The following is a 23244-nucleotide window of genomic DNA, read 5'->3' as shown; positions in this document are numbered from 1 at the left end:
ATGTTGGTGCTCTTTAACCAGTAATTCCATCGTCCTGAGGACATATTCTGGGATAGGAACTAAGGTGTATATAGATGTTCATGACATGGCCACTAAAGATACAGAAAATAGCATAAATGTTCAACAATAGGGAAATTGTTGAACAATTATGCTACAGCTTTATGATGGACAATGATATCCATTAAAAGTGATGTTTTCAGGGGACTTCCCTGGCGGTCCAGTGGTTAAGACTTCACCTTCCGATGCAGGGAGTGCAGGTTCGATCCCTGGTCGGGGAGCTAAAATCCCACATGCCTCGTGGCCAAAAAACCAAAACATAAAGCTGAAGCAATATTGTGACAAATTCAATAAAAGTTTAAAAATGGTCCACATCAAAAAAAAAAAATCTTAAAAAAAAAAATAAAAGTGATGTTTTCCAAGAACTTTAATCACTGGGCAAATACAAGAATCATGTTAAGAGAAAAAAGTGGGATTCAGAACTGTATACACAAATTAATTATAATTGTGAAACTATATGTAATACAGATGTGTGTGTGTATATAATATATAATAGAATAATATGTAAAAGACAAAACCCTAAATGTTAACAGTAGATGTGGATTATTTAATTATGGGTTTATTTATTTATTTCCTTGTTTAATCCTTTCTATATTTTCAGGTTTTCTTGTCAAATTTTAAAAATATATTTTAGGAGAGGGAAATCTGTTTGTATAAAGGGCACTCCTTAAACCCCATCCAACCAGTACCCGCCACGCAGGCTGATGCTGGGCTCCTGGCTCACCTCGTTGGTGTGTGGCAGCTGTGAGTCCACTGTCCCTCTTGCTCCAGCCCAGTCTTCTCCATCTGCTTCTCCAAATCCTGGGCCAGCTGTGTGTATGGCTCTGTGGGTCACCAACTAACCCTGCAAGTCACCTGCGTCACTGAAAGGAAGCAAGACAAATACAAGTTGCAGTTTCTCCCTGAGGGGCCCAGTTCATTTTTGTGGGTTCCAGTTTGTCCTTTTCTCCCCTACTTCACATCTATCTTTCCTTCCCAACTGCTGGCCCAGGGGACTTCAGGCCCAACACTGGATGCAGAAACAATGACTTTATGTAGACTGCTTAACCAGATCCGCAACTGTGTGATGCCTAATTCTCCCCCAAATGTCTTTACTTGGTATCACTCATCGTGGCTCTGCCTCTCTGATCAAACTCCAGTGGATAAAGTGAGGGGTGCAGGGACACAAAGATAAACCCCAGAGCTGGGCTTTGATCCCAAGACTCTCCAAAGCCCACCTTCTTCCATGACAGTATACAAATGCAGATTCCAGGGCCCACCCCAGATCTACTGAGTCAGACTCTCTCATGTGTGAGGTTGGGAATCTGAATTTTAAATACTCTGTCCAAGTGTTTCCTCTGCACTCTCAAGTTTGAGAAGTCCGAGGGAGTAGAGTTGGTCTTCCTTTCCCCACCCTATGTGTTCAAATCTCTACTATATCTCTGACATCGATGCCCTTTGGAGGAGGTGATTTTCTCTTGCTTTTTTCCCATCACCTGTGCTCCTCCCCCTGGAATGGGCTGACATCTGAAGGCTGGACTCCCAGGCCAGCTGCCTGCCTTCAAGCTATCGTCCCCCTTGGTCTCTGGCCAAGTGGCTGCCAGTTGGCTGCCAGGGGCAAAGGGCAGCTGACTCTCAGGCTGGGGCAAAAGGTCAAGGGTGCACCCTGCTTGAGTAGACAGTTACCAGCCCATCAGGGAAGATCACACAGGGCACCCACATTGGGGCAGCAGTGGCCTCTGCTGGAAACACAGCCAGGAAAGGCCACCTCTAGGCTGACCCAGGTTTTGCACTATGATGGCCTCAGCCCACTGGGAGCAGCTGGATGGACATGAGATGGATCTGAAAGCCTGAAGCCACACCAGGTCACATGCCTGAAGAGATCCCTTTGCAGGAGAGTCCGAAAGGCCTGCTGTGCCTTTGTTCCAAGGAACTGAGTGTTTTACAGACTTTCACAATCCAGTTCAATGCACATTTGTCAGGTGTTTGCGATGTGCTGAGCACAGGGGTGGGAACTGAGGCACAGACAAGGGGAAGGGTAGGTCTCGTTCTGCACGTTACTCACACTCCTGCTGGGGGTCGAGACCCACACGTGTGGAATCACGGACTGGAAGGCAGAGCTGGAAGGGGCCTCCAAGAGCTCGCCAACCCTCCCTCCCCCATTATAAAGAGGAAACTGAGGTCCAAAGAGGTCAAGGGTACAAGGACTAGAGCCAGAGTTGATGGCAGAGGCTGCACTGGGTGCCACAAGCAGAGAAAGGAAAGCGACACCAACGAGGGCTGGGAATGGCGGGGCGGGGGCGCCCACCGAGATGGCATCTAAGTTGAGTTCTGAAAGAACGGGAGGAAACAGGTGAAGGACAGTGGGGAGGAGGAATCCAGGAGGCAGGAAAAGAATGAAACAAGACCTGGGACCTTGGTGCCCACTGAAGTACTGGAAGAGAGACCCCCGAGGAAGGGTCAGCTGCATAATTTGGGGACCCCATGCAAAATAAAAGTTCAGGGTCCCTGCTGGGTTAGGAAAGTCATTCTCCCCTCCCACAGCAGAAGGGCTATCACCTCAAGCCACAGAGGCCAGGTGACCTCAAGGGATTGCAATCCTCACACCCAGATGCACTTGTACCTCCATCAGGGGTCGGCAGGAGGTTCTAGCCAGGCCACCTATGCCAGCCCTGAAGGAGGACGGCTGCTGGCAACCCCACCCTGAGATGTGGCGGGGTGGGAGCAGGGCATGTGCCTGACCATGACCTTCCCCATACCTGTAATCAGGTCCATGGGTCTGTCCCTCCAGTGAGACCTGGTCACCCCCTGGGCAGAGAATGGCAGTGGATGCAGGAGAGGGGTGGGGAGGGGCAGGCAGGCAGGGCCTGGAGCCCCAGGGGGCAGGGAAGAGGGTCCCCGGGAGGCGGCAAGGGGAGGGACCATGAATGAGACCAGGCTCCACTGTCCCATCAGACTTCACTCAAAAACACAAATTCAAAGACAGAATTATTAAGAATTTCAAGACAGCAACTGCAGAGCATTAAACCAATAGTGGAGGGACCCTTTAGGAGTGCGGGGCCTTGTGTGACTGCACTGGCCACATGTCTATAAAGCTGGCCCTGCCCAGGGGACCTCGCCTGCAGCCCTCGCGTCCATCCTAGGGAGCTCCGTCCGCAGCACAACTAGTCACTAACAGCAGTCAACACCCAGTGAAGAGAGAACAGAAGAAATGAAACCAAGAGCCAGCGCAGAAGCTCAGAGGAGGCAAAGTTGAGGGAATGCAGTACAGACAGAGAGAGAGGAAGGGAGAGAGAGAAAGACTGTATGTGACAGCCACCAGGGGAAAAAAGTGTATCTTAAAATTTTTTATTGAGTATCTTCCACTTGGGCTAAATGATGTCCTATTTTTTTTTTTTTTTTTAACAAAAAGCCCTATTTTGATTTTCCATCCCAGCAGACTGTCATTTGACATTCAAAACTACATCAGTACCATAAAAACAAACCTTTGGATGCTTGTTAGTAAACAGTTTGGGGGAGCTGTAAAAATATTTTCAGTTGGTGAACACTTTTTGCAATTTTAGTCTAAATAAGACTATCCACAAGAATATAACATTTGTGATGTTCTCCAAGTTTTAAATGTCAAGTTAAAAAATAGAAGTACTTTTTTGTTTTAAGCTGCCTATATTTACAAAGCACTGTTTTCACTGCGTTGTTTACAAATGCCTTGTTATTTGATTCCTACGTCAGCCCTGTGAGCTAAGGGTCAGTGCCTGCTGTACAGACACTTATCTTAGAAAGTGCACCCGAGGCCTGGCTTTAGGTCCGAGCTCTGAGACCTAACCTCTCTGCCCTCGGTGTCCTCATCTGTGAAATGGGAACAGCTTAATCTCTCATATGCTATCATCAGGTGTCATGCTAAATGAGTGTGTGTTGGAGCCCTGGTGTAATGGCTGGTACAGGGCAGACATTCAAGTGGTAGGTTTTCATTAAGTCCCTTAAATTCTCCCTTAAATCCTATGCAGGGGGTATGATCATCTCTGTTTGTTAGTGCAAGGAGAAGAAGGGACCTGGTGAGCAGAACTTCAGGAACTGCCCCTGGGCCGGCTGACTCAAAGCCTGGGTTGTCTCCACTACCCCACACCCTCAGTAACCCCCGGCAGGTGCTAATGTCCCCACTTCAAACGTGGGAACTGAGCTTCAGAGAGTTAAGTGATAGGCTCAGGGGCCCACAGCTCATAAAAGGAGAGAGGTCACCTTTAGACACTAAATCAGAGACAAAGAAATGCATGTGAAGCAGAAATAGAGAACAGACTGGAGATTGCCAAGGAGGAGGGGGGTGGGGGAGGGATGGATTGGGAGTTTGGGATTAGCAAATGCAAACTATTATATACAGAATGGATTAAAAAACAATGTCCTACTGTATAGCACAGGGAACTATATTCAGTATCCTGTGATAAACCATAATGGGAAAGAACATGAAAAAGAATGCATACATATATATATCAATACATAAATGTATATGTGTAACTGACTTTGCTGTACAGTAGAAATTAACATAGAATTGTAAATCAACTATACTTCAATAAAATAAATTTTAAAGAAAGAAAATAGCAAGACAAAAAAAAAAAAAGAAAGAAATAAAGAAATGCATGTGAAGTGCTTAGCACAGCTCCAAAATGATAAGGAGGAGGGAAAGGAGGGGGGAGGCAACCCCCTCTCTGCCACAGCTGCCTGCCTCCTCCTGGTTTCACCACCTTCAAGACACAGGCTATTGTCGGGGGGGATGGAAGGCACTGTGACATTTCCCCTCCCTCAACTCTGGGTCATACTTTGTCATCCAGTCCCACAGCCACAGCCCTGGAATTACTGACCCCTTAGCCCCCAGCATGATGTCCTGCCACCATCCAGGCACTTTCATTTCAGGGTGACATTGACACACAGATCTGCTAAAAATAAGATCACGCTCCTATTTCAACGGGAGCATTGCAGTGGTGTATGAGCCTGCTAAGGAGCGCCCCCTCCTGGCCCCTGGTCAAACAAGGAGGGAAAGCTCTTTGTTTGCAAGCTAACTAGTGCTGAAGGCAGCCAGCATGTTTCTTTTCCTACACCTGGCCTCACTGTAATCCCACCCACTGGTCACTGCTACCAGGAAACGGTGGTGACCAGAGGCAGGAGATCTGTGAGAGGCATTTTTCAATCTATCAAGAGATGAGCACTGGTGTCTCTTTTTTTTTTTCTTAAATAGACAATACGTTTTAGAGCAGTTTTAGGTTCACTATACGTTTTAGAGCAGTTTTAGAAAAATTGAGTGGAAAGTACAGTGGGTTCCTGTATACCCTATGGCTCCCCACATACACAAAATTCCCCCATATCAACGTACCCCACCAGTGTGATATATTTGTTACAATCAACGAACCTGCACTGACACCTCACGTTCACCCAGAGTCCATAGTTTACATTAGGGTTCACTCTTGGTGTTGTACACTCTGTGTTTTTTTGTTTGTTTGTTTTTTGGGGGGTCTTTTTGGCTGCACCATGCAGCATGCAGGATCTTAGTTCCCCGACCAGGGATCGAACCCGCACTCCCTGCAGTAGAAGCACAGAGTCTTAATCACTGGACCACCAGGGAAGTCCCAGTGTTGTACACTCTGTGGGTTCGGAAAAACTGTATAGACATGTAACCATCATTATGATATCACACAGAGTATTTTCACTGCCCTAAAATCCTCTGTGCTCTGACTATTCATCCCTCCCCTCTAACCCCTGGCAACCACTGATCTTTTCACTGTCTTCATCATTTTGCCTTTTCCAGAATCTCATACAGTATGTAGGCTTTCCAGATTGACTTCTTTCACTCTGTAATAGGTATTTAAACTTCCTTTATGGCTTTTCCCTCTACTTATAAGGATACCAGTCACTTTGGACTTAGGGACCACCCTAATCCTGTATGACCTCATCAGATGTAACTTGATTACATCTGAAGACTCTATTTCCAAATAAGGTCATGTTCGCAGGTTTCAGAGGTTAAGACTTGAACATATCTTTTGGGGGGACAGAATTCAACCTATAGCACAATGTTTTCCCCATGATACCAGCTGCCTCATCTGAAACATGACTAAAATGTCAAATGCTTCATTCAGGCATTATTTGTTCTCAGTTCTGCTTGAAGACTTCACACTATGGCAGAAAGAAATAAGAGTGGTCCTTGAGCTGTGGGTTGGCATCCCAGCTCTGCTGTACATTACAAGTGACGATTCTCATCTACTTGCCTCGGTTTCCACATATGTAATTATAAGGAAGTCAGACTGGATAGGTAGTAAGGTCCCTTTAGATCTTGATTTGACTATAATGACAAAAATCTTATATAGCACCTATGTCCAAATTATAGCTATTTTAACCCAATGCAATGAATATTTACTCAGTGCCTCTATGTATCCATCTCTAATTATATTGCATTTTCCACAACTAGATGTGTTGCCTAGGGCAGTGACCATGACTAGCGCCTAGTGTGGGCTCCGGAAATGCTTGTTAAATAAACAAGAACACAGGAGACAGAGATTAGAGTGTCAGATTATGTTGACACCAAGTGCTGCAAGTGTTTATGCCTTGTTTCCCCAAAGGGAGTGTAAGCTTCTAGTGGACAGAGCCTTCCTCTGTTATTTACAATGCCCAGGGCAGGGCTAGAGGCAGTAGAGATGCACCACATAGTTTAACACCCTCCCCCTTATTCATTTTTACATAAACACATAAATGTGATCACATCAGACTCGTTGGCTCTTTTTTGTTATGGTTCCCTTTTGTTTGGTTCCAACTCTCCTCTCTCCCCCACCCTCTTCAGCACCTACCACAAACCCAAATCCTGCCAGGGGTAACTGATATTTACAATCTTGTATGTTTCTTTCCATATTTTTCTCCATATATGTAGACTCATATAGAGGCAGATATTCATGTACATAAGTACTCATGTCATAAATGGGGAGGTTGTTTGTCATGGTTTTATATTATAGGATCATATCTTAGATGCTTTAAAAGCTAAAATATTTTGCTTTTCTCATTTAATAATAATACCTGGTGGAACTCTATCCAAGTCCATTGGTATAACTCTAATTTGAAATTTTAAGTGAATGCACATTATTTCATGGTACAGGTGTACTGTAATTCATTCAGCAGATGGCAGATGGGCCATATTTGATTTGTTGATCACTTGTTCTTGAGGAAGAGAGTTGCCGAGAATTCTCTGCTCTTACTGACAAATTATGTTATCCTCATTTCCCACCCTCCTCCCTCTGCCCCAGAGGTGTCCACACGGGCCTGCCGGTACTTGGAGTTCCGACTTCTCCCATCGAATCGGAATCCACACGGTTCTCAATATTTCATCTTAATGGGATCCAACGCTTTTAAAAATGGAATCCAGACTTCCTGGGCTGTTTCCAAAGGAGATGACTTTTTACTTAATGCCATCAACCTTGCTAATCCTGTCTGAAACCTAATCAACACATCAGACACGGGAAGAAAATGCTGTTTCTTAAGTGAAACAGAACAAATTTTCCACAATGAGATGTGTCTCCTCTTGACCAGGAGCCCTGAAATGCGGGAGGGGCAATTTCCAGGAGCCCTAAATGGGCTGAGAGGCAGGTGAAGGAGGTGGTCCTTGCAGGGAGAGGCAGCAGAGCCTGACCCGGGAGCTGGCCCTCCAAGCTGAAGCACTCTGCCTGGTGGGCGGGGGGAGTCCTTCCCAGCATCTCCAGTCTTCAGTTGCATCAAGAGAGCAACAATTGGGGCTTCCCTGGTGGTGCAATGTTTAAGAATCTGCCTGCCAATGCAGGGGGCACGGGTTCAAGCCCTGGTCCGGGAAGATCCCACACGCCGCGGAGCAACTAAGCCCGTGCGCCACAACTGCTGAGCCGCGCTCTAGAGCCTGCAAGCCACAACTACTGAGCCCACGTGCCACAACTACTGAAGCCTGCGTGCCTAGAGCCCATGCTCTGCAACAAGAGAAGCCACTGCAATGAGAAGCCCGTGCGCAGCAACGAAGACCCAACGCAGCCTAAAATAAATAAATAAAAGAGAGCAACAACTAAGTTGATTGTTGAAAACTTTTTTAAAGTTGTAAAACATAGCCATGTACATAAGAGCATATGAAACAAAAATGTTATGAAGACTTTCATGAATAAATGACCATCTGTGCGACCACCTCCAGGTCAAGAAACAATATTACCTGCACTTCAGAATATTACCCCCTCCTGTCCTTTCTGGTAACAATTCTTCACTCCTTCCTAAAGGCAGCAGTGTCCCAACTCTCGTGAAAATCACCTCCTTGCTTTTGTTAAAAAAAAAGTGACATTTTGCTCAATACTTTTTTTCCTTTTCTTATTGAGTTATAACATACATACAGTAAAATATAAAAATCTTAGTGAATTTTTGCTTATGAATATACCTGTGTTATCACTACTCAACTTAATATAAACATATCATCCAGTTGGTTGAAGGCCTCAAGTGCAAAGACTGAGGTTTCCAGAAGAAATTATCCCCAAAACTGCAATATAGAAACCCTGCCTGAGTTTCCAGCCTGCTGCCCTGCTGAATTCAGACTCAAGATTGAAGCATGAGCTCTTACCCACGCTGACAGCCTGCTGGCCTGCCCTATGGACTTTGGACTTGCCAGCCCCACAATCATGTGAGCCAAAATTTCTCTCTCTCTGGCTCTCTCTCTCTATATATATATGCATATACGTGTGTGTGTGTGTGTGTGTGTGTGTGTGTGTGTATCTCCTAACTAAAACATTCACTTCATCTTTCAAGCTTTAATTTTCTCATCTATAAAACAGGAAATAATGGAATCAATCTTTTTTTTTTTTTTTTTTTAATGCGGTACGCGGGCCTCTCACTGTTGTGGCCTCTCCCGCTGCGGAGCACAGGCACCGGACGCGCAGGCTCAGCGGCCATGGCTCACGGGCCCAGCCGCTCAGCGGCATGTGGGATCCTCCCGGACCGGGGCACGAACCCGTATCCCCTGCATCGACAGGCGGACTCCCAACCACTGCGCCACCAGGGAAGCCCATGGAATCAATCTTGTAAAGTTGTTGTGAAGATCAGATATAACACATATAAAATTTCTAACACAGATATTTAATGGGTATTTAATAAATGGCTATTTATAAAAACAAAAACAAACACCTAATTTGTGTCAAGTAGATCCAGAAAGTGATATCTGCCCATGTTAAAGAAAAAGTTAGTAGAACCAAAGAGTACAAAATAAGTAATAGTCTCTCTCTCAGCCCAAAGAAAACTACTGTTAATGGTGGCTTGTATTTCTTCCAGAAGTTTTCTATGCAAAAGCATACACAAATAGAATCAAGCTATATCTATAGATCTGAGCCTTAGTTTTAGTTCAAAATGTGTAACAAACATCTACAAAACTGTCTCCACACGGTCTAGATTCTGAGCAATGTCCTGATCAAAGAAATAGCCACGACAACCAAAAGGTAATTAAAAACGAACTCAAGTTCATATTCATATTTTTTGAACCACATGAAGGATCTGTCTTAGAAAACCCTGTTTTTTTTTTCTCTCTCCTATTCTCTTGGCTCACACCCCTGAACTATCCTGCATTTCATTCTTCAAAATTCCATGAAAAACTTGTCCCTCAGCGTTGAGTCCCGGTTCCTCTTCCCTTCCTCATGGTCCTTCCCTCCTCTCACATAGGAAAAGCTCACAGAAACTTCCCTGGCAAGACAAGACCCCTCAGCTTCAGAAAGAGGAAGAAACTGAGTCTTCTTTAGAGGTGGGAGGGGAAAGGCTGGAGACAGGACAACAACAACATGACAGTGATGTGCCAGGTGCCAGGCACTGTAGGTTACCTGTATTTAATTCTCACGCAAACCCTACGAGATGGGTGCTGCTCTCATTCACATTTTACAGCTGAGGAAACCAAAGCTCATACAAGCTAAGTAGCTAGGTTAAGGCAGTTGTAATTTAAATAGCTAGCGTGTTGCAGAGGCCAGGGTCAAACCCACGACATTAGAGAGATTCCTACTCACATGCTAATAGGTTTTGTCCAGTTCCCCTTCCCCTCTGCTGATTTCTTTTGTGGACCTTCCCAAGGGGATGTCCAATGTCTAATAATGCCTCCTATTAACGCCCCCTGTTTACAGGCTAGAACCTCCCTTTCTTACATCATAATCTTCTTAGGACCATATTGAATTCCTCTCTGGGGATTCTTTGGGCACTGCTGGCTAGAGCTGAATGAGTCCATTTTACCTCCTTCTCACATACGAGGCTGGGGTTGGAATGGCACCATGGCAGTAAAAATCTTTTTTTTTTTTAACATCTTTATTGGAGTATTGTAATTGCTTTACAATGGTGTGTTAGTTTCTGCTTTATAACAGAGTGAATCAGCTATACATGTACATATATCCCCACATCTCCTCCCTCTTGTGTCTCCCTCCCACCCTCCCTATCCCATCCCTCTAGGCGGTCACAAAGCACCGAGCTGATCTCCCTGTGCTATGCGGCTGCTTCCCACTAGCTATTTTACATTTGGTAGTGTGTATATGTCAATGCTACTCTCTCACTTCATCCCAGCTTACCCTTCCCCCTCCCCGTGTCCTCAAGTCCATTCTATACATCGGCATGTTTATTCCCGTCCTGCCCCTAGGTTTTTCAGAAACTTTTTTTTTTTTTTTAGATTCCATATATATATGTCAGCATACGGTATTTGTTTTTCTCTTTCTGACTTACTTCACTCTGTATGACAGACTCTAGGTCCATCCACCTCACTGCAAATAACTCAATTTCATTTCTTTTTATGGCTGAGTAATATTCTATTGTATATATGTGCCACATCTTCTTTATCCATTCATCTGTCGATGGATGCTTAGGTTGCTTCCATGTCTTGGCTATTGTAAATAGAGCTACAGTGAATATTGTGGTACATGATTCTTTTTGAATTATGGTTTTCTCAGGGTATATGCCCAGTAGTGAGATTGGACAGCAAAAGTCTTAATGATACCTTCCAATTCCTAGTCCCCTCAAGCTTCAACACCTTAGTTATGGTAAGGAAGAGGAACTGTGGGGAGCAAGCAGCCTTTCAATCCCTATTTGTCATAATCTATGTAACTACGAGGCCTATGTGGGTTTTTAAATAGGTCCACAAATTCTTTGAAACTCCTCTCTCCAAAAGAGGGAATCTAAACCTCCCCTTAAGTACAGGTTAGACTTAGTGACTCAATTCTAACAACAACAACAAAATCTAACAACAACAACAACAAATGTGACAGAAGTGATACTATGTGATTTCCAAGGTTAGGGCATAAAGAGGATACAGCATCTGCCTGGCTCTCTTGGAACGCTTGTTCTTGGACCCAGACACCATATCCTGAGGAAGCCCAAAGTACATGACGAGGCTACATGTTGGTTTTCTGGCCAACAGCCCAGCTAGGCCTTCAGCCTGTGGTCAGCCTCAACAGTCAACTGTGTGAGTGGATGAGCCTTCCCCCTTCCCATCATTCCAGCCCCAGCCTTCGCTCCTTCCAGCTAAAGCCCCAGAGTTGGTGGAGCAGAGACAAGCCCTCCTCACAGTGCTTGGCCTGAATATCTGAGCCCTGGTACCCACAAGAGATAATAAATCATTATTGTCTTAAGCTACTAAGTATTGGGCCACATTGTTACACAGTGACAGACAACTAATGCAAAGCCATTTCCAATCTCATGATGAAATATCTGAAGGTGAATGATGGGAGTACATTGTTCTCACTCCTTATCTTGCCACGTGGAAAGCAAATTAGAGACTTATACTCAGTACTTGAGAGCCCTGGGCAGGGGAACCTGCTTATCCACACCCGCTGAGACCTGGAACATCAGGGATCTGTCCTCAAAGGGTGGAGCCACGCCAGCCTGGACATCAGACCTGAGCGCCACTTTTCAGTCCTGCTTCTTGCTGGCTGCTGGAGTGTCTTTTCTTTCTTCCTCAGCTCACGGGCACTCACATTCAGTGGTACCTCAGAGTAACATTGAGGGCCAATACCCTGTGGTTTACTCGTTTTTGGCTGCATATCATTGGCCCAGGAACTCAGGGAGGGCGTGCATGAACCCTTGTGCCTTGCTCTTTGGGTCCCAGACAGAAAGCACACTGCAATCATTTGGGGAGATGTCAATGTTCCCCAAGTCCCAGCTGTAAGGTTATGAATTTGATGTACCCATCCCAGTTGCTATCTACCCTGCCGTATGCTTATTTCAGAGAAGTGAAGGTGACCCGTCCGCCCAGAAATGCTCTCTTGCCAACACTGCTCTGGGTGGGGCCTTGGAAACGCTCACTTGGGTGGGTGGTGGCATCTCCCTGCTCTGGTGTCTGTTTATCCTCGTCCTCTTTCTGTAGCACGTTCCAACACCTTCTTAAACATTTCCTCTTCCCCCCAGCATAGGGCTCCCTGTGCATCTTCCCAGTGGAAAGCAGTTCAACCCTGTGCTTCCCAGATATTTGGTCCCCAAGGCAGTGGCTGGTGGGCAAGCAGGTTGCTGGCCCTGAACTAGCCTGACCAGCCAATTCCGATTCCGCAAGGGAGTCTCAGAGATTTCCTCCATTTAGTGACTCACACAATCGTTCTCCACTTGGAACAGCCAGTTCTGAACCATGCTGTCTCCCAGAAATTGTAATTCCAGTCTCATCCTCATCTTTACAACGTCCCTTTTGCTTTCCAGTGGTGTTCCAGGAAACTTGTTCATGCCGGGTTCTTCTCTCTCTCCCCCTTTCAGGAGGCCAGGATACAAATGCAATTTCGGCTCACATCCAGGGATCTGATTTTAATTTAAGATGCAGCTGGCCTGCTCCTTAATTCCAAAATTCTTAACAGCAATCTCCACCCGCAAGTTGTAACACTCACAAAGCCACCCACATGGTACAGTTTTAGAGCTGTGTAACCATTAATGAAATACAGTGTATTGTTCTACTTCATTTAATTTAATGGCTGCATCATGTACCATGGATGTACCATAATTTGATTAACTAATCCCCTATTGAAGAACATTAAGGTAATTATTATTGTTATTAAACGAGCAGCTGAACCTTGGAAACACACTCTTAAATGCTTTCCCTCTGAGGAAAATGAAGAAACTGACTGTTTCTTATCAAGCTATCAAGCCCTTGGAGATTATTATACCCCAGCCTGAGATTCACTGGCAGCCTTAGAGGTTGTTACCGATAGGAGTGGGCCACTCGGTGTTGGAGCCAGAAAAGGTTGACAACCAGCACAGCCTTTGAAGACTAAATATTCAAATCAAGGACAAACCTCTGAAAGATCCACTGATGAAAAAGTAACCAAACTTCCTTGTATTTTCTTCTGATTATAATCCTCAGGACCTTCTTTTACCCAGCCACAGAATACGTCTTCTTGAATATGCTTATGGGTGATGTCTCTTCCTCTTAGATGTTCAGAAAGGCCTGCTTGCTGTATAGGAGAGAAGCCAAGAGACTCAGAGTGTCTGCACAGCCACAGCCCCCCTCAGATGACGGGAGGCTCCTCACCAGCAATGTGCCCTGTTTTGTGTCTTGTGAAAGTGCTTCGTAGCCAATGGCAGCCACATTTAGGCAGACAAGAGAGAAGGCCTGTGAGAGCTCTCCATCCGTGAGAAACACTACACTGGACTGTGGCAAAGAGACCTAATCAGAGCCCAGGCTTGATGGGGAGACCACAGGTAGATGGTGTAGAAGCAGGAAGTCTGTCAGCAAGGACTGATGCGCCAGACACTCCTCTAAATGCTTTACATGTTCTGACTCTTTCAATGTCATACTAGCCCTATGAGGTAGGCGCTATGATCGCCATTCTGCAGATGAAGATGAAACTGTGCAACTCAGATTGGGAACTGAACCCATGCGCCGGGACTCGAACCCAGCCAAAACCCAGATTGGGACTTGAACCCATGGTCTTTACACAGGCCTCTCACTGCTGTGGCCTCTCCCGTTGCAGAGCACAGGCTCCGGACGCGCAGGCTCAGCGGCCATGGCTCACGGGCCCAGCCGCTCCGCGGCATGTGGGATCCTCCCAGACCGGGGCACGAACCCGTGTCCCCTGCATCGGCAAGCGGACTCCCAACCACTGTGCCACCAGGAACCCATGGTCTTTTAATTTAGACCAGACACATAGTCTCAGGACTTAATGAAGCTCGGGTTCTTGATTGTTTGTCACAGAAAGAATTCAGTGAAAAACAAAGTGATAGGTAAGAAGTGGATTTATTTAGAGAGAAACACACTCCACAGACAGACTGTGGGCCATCTCAGAAGGTGAGAGTGGCACCAGGGTATGGGGTTGTCAGTTTTTATAGGGGTGGGTAATTTCATAGGCTAATGAGTGGGAGGAGTATTCTAGCTATTTTGCAAAGGGACGGGACTTCCAGGAATTGGGCCACTGCCTAATTTTTGACCTTTATGGTCAGTCATGGCACCTGTGGGTGTGTCATTTAGCTTGCTGATGTGTTACAGTGAGTGTATACTTCTAGTAGAAGTCAACCTTCTGCCATCTTGGGCCTAATCAGCTTATGTCATGTCCTCAGGCTATGTCATTCTTTTAAAAGTTGTGCCCTGCCCCCTTCCCTCCTGTTTCAAAGAGAATGAAGCTCAGAAATGTTACACAACCAGCTCAACGGAAGCCCCCAGTGACACTGAGATCTGGGCCCCGCAGCCTGACTCATGCTCCTACCATGTCACTCACTGTTTTTCATTGTAGTTGAAGTAGAAGCGGCCACAGTGAGGGGCCATAAAGAGTAGATAAAACAGAGAGAGAGGTTTTTAAAAAAATATTATTTTATAAATTTATTTATTTATTTTTGGCTGCATTGGGTCTTCGTTGTTGCCCACGGGCTTTCTCTACTTGGGGCAAGCGGGGGCTACTCTTCGTTGCAGTGCACAGGATTCTCATTGTGGTGGCTTCTCTTGTTGTGGAGCACGGGCTCTAGGCGTGCAGGCTTCAGTAGTTGTGGCCTGTGGGCTCTAGAGCGCAGGCTCAGTAGTTGTGGTGCACTGGCTTAGCTGCTCTGTGTCATGTGGGATCTTCGCAGACCAGGGCTCGAACCCGTGTCCCCCGCATTGGCAGGCGGATTCTTAACCACTGCGCCACCAGGAAAGTCCGAGAGAGTTTCTTGACTGTCAGGGGAACTAGAGTCGGGAACTAAGGGGAAAACAAGGTGATCAGGTCACCAGGACAGCCATTGGTCCTGAAGGACAAGGAACCCTTGTTCCTGAGCTCCAAGGGTGGGTGGGGCACGCTTTGCCGTTTCTCAATCTCCTTCTCAGATCACATTAGGCCTCAAGAAACTGGAGCCAGTCTTTGTTCCCTAGGGCTTGAAAGAGCCTATCTAACTTGCTTTATTATGTTAATTGTGCAGATAACCATTATAAGCTAAACGGTCAGAGAGAAGGAAAAAAAGAAAGATTAAGGTAAATAAACCAGGAGCTGGAGTGCCCAGCTGAGCAGCAGATCAAAAGACAAAGGAATTGCCGGTCTTGGGACCTTAAAATCAGACAAAGCTCCCTCTGTAATTACAGGAGTCTGTGCATCAACACTACTGCCAATTTACTCTCCACTGTTTCACAGGTTCAATAGTTTTTCATGTCCTTTATTTATTTCATTGTCACATCCACCCTATGAGGCATGCCAGATAGGTACTACTACAGATGAAGAAGCTGAGGCCCAGGGATGGTGGGAATTGCCCAGGGTCATGCAATTTGATTGCTGCAGAGCCAGAACTGGAACCCATGGTTTCCCAGTGGGCGTGGAACCAGGTCACAGCAGTTCTTGAGAAGTGAGTGCATGCATCCCTTCCCAACTCCACGTTCAGCAGCAACGCTTTGGTAGCTTGATGGAGTATTTACACCATGGAAACAGGAAGCACTAGAAATCCGGGCTCCCTGACTCTCCCTGCCACCTACCAACACACCACTGAGTTATCCCACTAATGTTTCAAGTTATTGCTGTAGAAATTGTTATGGCCCTTAAGATTTCAGCTGATGCAAAATAACTGAGGTAGGAAAGGGCTGTATTCCCAAACCCTTCAATCCCCCCTTTGTGGCAGCAGAAATCATAAGAACTAGCATTTATTTTAGGGCTTGCTGAGTGCTTTGTGCTCTGTGCTTTATGCATTATCTAATTTATTCCTCATTACAACCCTTTTCTATAGATGAAGACATTTGAGAACTTATGTAAATTGTTCAAGGTCACACAGTTAGAAAGTGGTGAAACTGGGATTCAAATCTAGGTTTGTCTGAACTTCTTAATCATGGTGCCACTGTCTTAGTTCCTATTATTTCATAAGTAGAACAGACTTTTCTTCTCAGTTCTACAGCACCCCTCCTTCTCCCATGCTGTAAACATATAATTGAATTATAACTAAAATCAATCAAGACAACTAATTTCTAACACATAATGAATATTTTAAGGACCATCTCAAACCTCAATAAAACTCCATAACCTATTAGACCATTCTAGCAATTTATAACAATGGCCTATAGAGAATGTCAGAATTGATATTCTGCTCTCATATTATTTCAACCAACAGAGATATTTTACATGATAATTGGCTCTTAGAAACCACAATCCAATTTAATTTATTTATGAATACCTTGTATTTATATTTCATGGATATTGTTTTAATTATTAAATCACTACATCTTGGAAAGAAATGTAATTTTGTTATAGAGCAAGTGTTCTTCATGTTGACATCTGTAATGCCATTTTAAAAGTGTATGAGGGTAGGGCTTCCCTGGTGGCGCAGTGGTTGGGAGTCCGCCTGCCGATGCAGGGGACACGGGTTTGTGCCCCGGTCCGGGAAGATCCCACATGCCGCGGAGCGGCTGGGCCCGTGAGCCATGGCCGCTGAGCCTGCGCGTCCGGAGCCTGTGCTCCGCAATGGGAGAGGCCACAAGAGTGAGAGGCCCATGTACCGCAAAAACAAAAACAAAACAAAACAAAACAAAACAAAAAAGTGTATGAGGATAAAAAGATTGCCTAGGTTTCAAAAACAAAATCTGGCAGATTTAGCTGGAAAACATTTTGTCGGAAAATAAATACTACACATTCAGAACTATTTAGAGTTCTAAAGTAATTATCTTGATGATTAAGGGGAAAAACCCACTTGCTAATGCACTTTAACCTGTAGTGTCCAGAATTAATATCCTAATTCAGAGAGATGGGCTGACTTGAATTAGACAACCAAGTCAGGAGGGCAGCACCACTGAATCAACAGAGCATGGATTTGGGGTTGGCAGCAGGGATCTGGCTTCAAATCCCAGCTCTGCCATTTTCCATCTGTATGAACTTGGGTGAGGTTCTGAACCCACTCTGAACATTGGTTTCCCTAGGATCAACAATACCTACCAAACAACAGAGTTATGGTGAGGATAGAACTGGTTATATAATTTGCAGGGTACAGTGCAAAACGAAAATTCTTTGCTCAGAAGACATTAAGAATCTCAAGATGACAGCAACAGCAGAGCAGTAAGCCAAGTGCAGGGGCCCTCCTAAGAGTGGGCCCCTGTGAACTACATGGGTCATGTACCCATGCAGCTGGCCGAGGGTAGGATTATATTAAATGCTGCATGTAAACTGCATCCCACTTGGGAGGTGCCTGAAGAATGTCAGCTATTTGTGTTTTGGCTCAGTTCGTCACTTTATTTTTATACAGCGTGGAAAAGAAATCTAATAGTCCCTCTTTTTTTTTTTTTGAAGATAGGTGCCAGTCAAGCTTCACAGAATAGGCTGATAGATATCTAGCCCTGAAAGGGCTCAAAGCATAGCAGTTCAGGGTGCAGGGGGCACAGAACTCAGGAGAGCTGTGCCGACTCCCAGCCCACTCCACCGCCCTGCCCCACCTTTCCGTCAATTTTTGGAAGAGGAATAGAGATCGCAGGATTCTGTTTCTTAGCAGAGGTCTTGAAACCATAAAGCCAATCTCATAGGCTTTATACTACATTGAATTAAACTCCTAACTCTAATTTCACCAAATAGGGTTACTGGGAGACCGGGAAGTAAAGCTTGATAACTGAGTTCCACTGTCCAGAAGGAGTCAGGAGAGAACAGAAAATCAATTTCCTGACTGCGCAGAAGCTCATGAAGCTATTAAGATACGTTGGGACTAGTTTGTTTCTTTGTAAGGAGGCAGACATTTCTGACAGACTGTTCACATAGAGGGGGCCCATATGGTTTTCTAAACATTTTTCTTTGGGGGTCCTCTTCATCGTGGGCTGATGGAGCCTCCGCTGATTGCCTTTGCTCTTACCTACTGCAGGTAAGAGCACCCTGACGAGACTAGGGATTGGAAAGGTGAGTGTCCCTGGGGTGGAGGCATTCATCAACCTCACGTGGATAATCTTGGGGGCTCCTTTTTGGGTCATTTTCCTAAAAACATGTGTCCAGCTTCTCCTCAAAGCCTACCACTCTGATTCTCACAGCTCCCCACTTTCTTCCATAGGACAGAAGGAAGCACCCCAATGTCTCCATGGCTTCAGAACACTCTCCATTTTGCATGCTGCTGTGCATTTCTACCTGAATAACAACCTAGAATTGTATTGAGCTTCAGTTTCTATATGCCTCGTCCAGCTGGTCGATGCAGGTCTCTACTTCATTCTGTGTGCCTTGAAAGTGGAGATAAAGACAAGGGTTGTTTTATAAAGTACTTTACATTTGGTACCCGGGGAGGGTATCTGTTGCTCACTTACTTTAGGATCTTCCACAGCACTCAGCACAATACCTTACATGTAGCAGGTGCTCAGTCATTATTTGTTGAATGAATATATTCCTATAGCACCATTTGTTTTTATCTATTTAGTTTTATCATGCCACCAAGACCATAACACCCTTGAAGCATTCATTTATAAAAATATTCACATTAGGGCTTCCCTGGTGGCACAGTAGTTAAGAACCTGCCTGCCAACGCAGGGGACATGGGTTCGAGCCCTGGTCCGGGAAGATCCCACATGCCGCGGAGCAACTAAACCTGTGCACCACAACTACTGAGCCTGCGCTCTAGACCCCGCGAGCCACAACTACTGAAGCCCGCGTGCCTAGAGCCCGTGCTCTGCAACAAGAGAAGCCACCTCAATGAGAAGCCTGTGCACAAAAACGAAGAGTAGCCCCTGCTCACCGCAATTAGAGAAAGCCCGCACGCAGCAATGAAGACCCAATGCAGCCAAAAATAAATAAATTGAAAAAATATATATTCACATGAAAAGATGCTCAACATCGCTAATTATTAGAGAAATGCAAATCAAAACTACAATGAGGGACTTCCTTGGTGGCGCAGTGGTTAAGAATCCGCCTGCCAATGCAGGGGACACGGGTTCGAGCCCTGATCCAAGAAGATCCCACATGCCGCGGAGCAACTAAGCCCGTGTGCCACAACTACTGAGCCTGTGCTCTAGAGCCCACAAGCCACAACTACTGAGCCCAAGTGCCACAACTACTGAAGCCCGCATGCCTAGAACCCGTGTTCCGCAACAAGAGAAGCCACTGCAATGAGAAACCCTCGCACTGCAACGAAGAGTAGCCTTCACTCGCCGCAACTAGAGAAAGCCTGTGCACAGCAATGAAGACCCAACACAGCCAAAAATAAATATATATATATATATATTTATTTAAAAAAAAAACTACAATGAGTTATCACCTCACACTGGTCAGAATGGCCATCAACAAAAAGTCTATAAACAGGGCTTCCCTGGTGGCACAGTGGTTGAGATGCCGATGAAGGGGACGTGGGTTTGTGCCCCGGTCCAGGAGGATCCCACATGCCGCGGAGCGGCTGGGCCCGTGAGCCATGGCCACTGAGCCTGCACGTCCGGAGCCTGTGCTCTGCGACAGGAGACGCCGCAGCGGTGAGAGACCCGTGTACCGCAAAAAAAAAGGGGGAAAAAAAAGTCTATAAACAATAAACGCTGGAGAGTGTGTGGAGAAAAGGGAACCCTTCTACACTGTTGGTGGGAATGTAAACTGGTACAGCCACTATGGAGAACAGTATGGAGGTTCCTTAAAAAAGTGAAAATAGAACTACCATATGATCCAGCAATCCCACTCCTGGGCATATATCCAGAGAAGACCATAATTCGAAAAGAGACATGCACCCCTATGCTCACTGTAGCACTATTTACAATGGCCAAGACATGGAAGCAACCTAAATGTCCACTGACAGAAGATGTGGTACATATATACAATGGAATATTACTCAGCCATAAAAAAGGAATGAAATAGTACCATTTGCAGCAACATGGATGGGCCTAGAGATTATCATACTAAGTGAAGTCAGAGGAAGACAAATATCATATGATATTGCTTATATATGGAATCTAAAAAGTGTTACAAATGAACTTACTTACAAAACAGAAACACACTCACAGACTTAGAAAACAAACTTATGGTTATCAAAGGGGAAAGGTGTGGGGGAGGGATAAATTAGGAGGTTGGGATTAACATATACACACTACTATATATAAAATAGAGAACTAATAAGGACCTACTATATAGCACAGGGAATTCTTCTCAATACTCTGTAATAACCTACAGAGGAAAATAATCTGAAAAAGAATAGGTATACAATATGTATATGTGTAACTGAATCACTTTGCTGTACACTTGAAATTAACACATTGTAAATCAACTATACTTAAATATAAAATAATTTTTTTGATTTATTGAGTGCCTGCTGTGCAACAGGAAAATTCTGAAAACGAAAGGAATGAACATGATTAACTCTATCAAATATTACAACATATGCTCTTGTACAATAACAATGTGGCATATCTAGAGAGGGAAAGCAACTCACTGGGCGAGAGCGGGTTCAGTCATCTAACCACAGATCTTCGCAGGGACTGGAGTTTCTCTCACTGCTGGGACTGAGATCTGGCGAGGGTGAGGGTCCCAGTGCAACATCCAGGATGGAGAAGATCAGCTTTGGGATGGTTTGTGACAATAACTACGGAACCACACTTCTTGTCAACTGGGGGCTTCCCCAAACAAGTTGGAACCTGGTGTCTTCTTAGTCCATTTGGGCTCCTATAACAAGAATACCACAGAGTGGGTAGCTTAAACAATAAAATTTTATTTCTCACACTTCTGGAAGCTGGAAAGTCCAAGATCAAGGGGCCGGCAGGTCTGGGGTCTGGCAAGAGCCTGCTTCTGGCTCATAGATGGCTGTCTTCTTGCTGTGTCCTCACAAGGTGGAAGGGGCAAAGGAGCTCTCTGGGATCTCTTTTATAAGGCACTAATCCCATTCACGTGGACTCCACCCTCATGACCTATGCTCATCCCAAAGGCCTTACCTCCTAATACCATCATATTGGGAATTAGGTTTCATATACGAATTTTGGAGGGGTACAAATATGCAACCTATAGCACCTGTCAAGTGCAAGTTTGTTCTCAGAAGCACCAGGGCTTGGTGTGATAAACACAGCCTTCAGATCAAGCAGGATGATCTCCTCCATTACTTGCTAGCTGAGCTTCCTAGGGCAAGTTGTTTCACCTCTCTGAGCTGTAGCTATTTCACCTGCAGAATGAAGGCACCTAAACCTATTAGACACCTAATAAGGAATAGCTATCACAGTGTCTTGACAATGGGGCTGATACAAGGATAGGCTCAAAATGTGTATCTGGCTAAAGGTTAAAGTACTATCTCTACCTTTTCTAATCAGAGCTGCATAAGGCTAATTGATAGCATAATTCTGGAGCCTAAGAAATGAGTGCCTCTTATAGAACTGAATTGTCAAGGGACGAGCTAAGGCAATAATTAATCCCTCTACAGCAGTGCTTCTCAACACAATCAAACCCAATGCCTCTCTTTTATAACCATTTTAATGCTTTGTATTAGTCAAGGTTCTCCAGAGAAACAGAATCAATAGGATATATGTAGATATACAAGAGGAGATTTGTTATGGGAATTGGATCATGTGATTATGGAGGCTGAGATATGCCATCTGCAAGCTGGAGAGCCAGGGCAGCTGGTGGTATCATTCAGTCCAAGTCTAAAGGCCTGAGAACCAGGAGCTCTGATGTCTGAGGACAGAAGATGGATGTCCCAGCTCAAGGAGAGAAAGGGAATTGCCCTTCCTTCGCCTTTTTTGTTCTATTCAGGCCCGCAAAGGATTGGATGATGCCCACCCACACCGGCGAAGGATCTTCTTTACTCAGTCTACTACTGGTCTACTGATTCAATGCTAATCTCTTCCAGAAACACCCTCACGGACACAACCAGAAACCAGCTATCTAGGCATCCCTTAGCCCTGTCAAGTTGACACGTAAAACTAACCATCATGTGCCCCTTTACAGTGTTGAAGCTCATAATTATTAACACCTATCTATGTGCATAATTTCAAAGAAAAATAACACCCTGCAATAAAAAGGAGAAATAAAAGCAATGTATAATATTACTTATATGTATGTAGCTCAATGTGTAAATGCTTAAGCACACTACATCAGAAGAAAAAAGGTGCCTTCCTGACATTTTCACAAGCCCCCTGGAGCCCACGTGGTTCTGCCTCCTACCCAGTTCTAAGGGCAGGGGGAGTAGGTATCAGGCATCAGTCAACTCCTGGTACATTAATCTTCACCCTCTCACCCCCAGCCCCTACCTTGACCCCATCACCAACAAGGAATGAGGCAAAGCATCCAGGATATGTTCTAGCCCTTTCTACCCTCCCCCACAAAGCTCTGCCTCTCCAGGGCGAGGAAGATGTAGCAGAAGAACCAGGAAGGCCTTTGATACCCCGAGTCTCAGCCTCAGAGGAGATGAGGGCCATCAGGGCTCTCTGTTCTTTCTGAAGGATGAGGAGAGCAAGGAGGGGTGCTTAGCTGTCCGACCCATCTCTCACCTCCCAGCAGGAACTAGGGTGCTGCACTCTGACCCCAGCTGTCTTCAGCTTGCGGGCCCTCTCTCAGGCTGGCTGGCTGGCTAGCTGGTCCCTGGTTTCCAACTCTTCTACGGCTGGGGCAGACCCAGCTGACAGGCCTGCACTCCTTGAGGCTGGGCCTGGGTCTGCAAATATGTGATGAGGGGTCCCAAAACCTTGGGCACAAGAAGGACAGTGTCAACTGCCCTCCTGCAGCAGGACTTTCTCATAGGCTGACCATGAGGTGTGCTCACTGGCAGGGTGGGGGGCTCCGGTGCACCAGCACAGCAGAGGGAGCAAGGCCTGTCACTTTGGCCCTTTCTTCTCAGGGGCGAATGAGTCATTTGGACAAGACATACAAACCC

At 45.5% G+C, this 23244-nt stretch overlaps 1 long non-coding RNA gene across 1 annotated transcript in view; it reads right to left on the bottom strand.

The window, feature by feature from the left end:
- Nucleotides 1-784: 784 nt before the first annotated feature.
- The window catches only part of LOC309834194, a 31286-nt gene continuing 8826 nt past the window's right edge, over nucleotides 785-23244 (bottom strand). The window contains exons 3-4 of the long non-coding RNA XR_014297848.1: nucleotides 20821-21050; nucleotides 785-920 (exon numbers count right to left, since the gene is read on the bottom strand). This is a non-coding gene — a long non-coding RNA (uncharacterized lncRNA). The remainder of the gene's footprint in view (nucleotides 921-20820; nucleotides 21051-23244) is intronic.

Source organism: Grampus griseus (genome assembly GCF_964374135.1).
Source record: "Grampus griseus genome assembly, chromosome: 15".
Lineage (NCBI taxonomy): Eukaryota > Metazoa > Chordata > Mammalia > Artiodactyla > Delphinidae > Grampus > Grampus griseus.
This window is presented reverse-complemented; position numbering and strand designations above follow the sequence as displayed.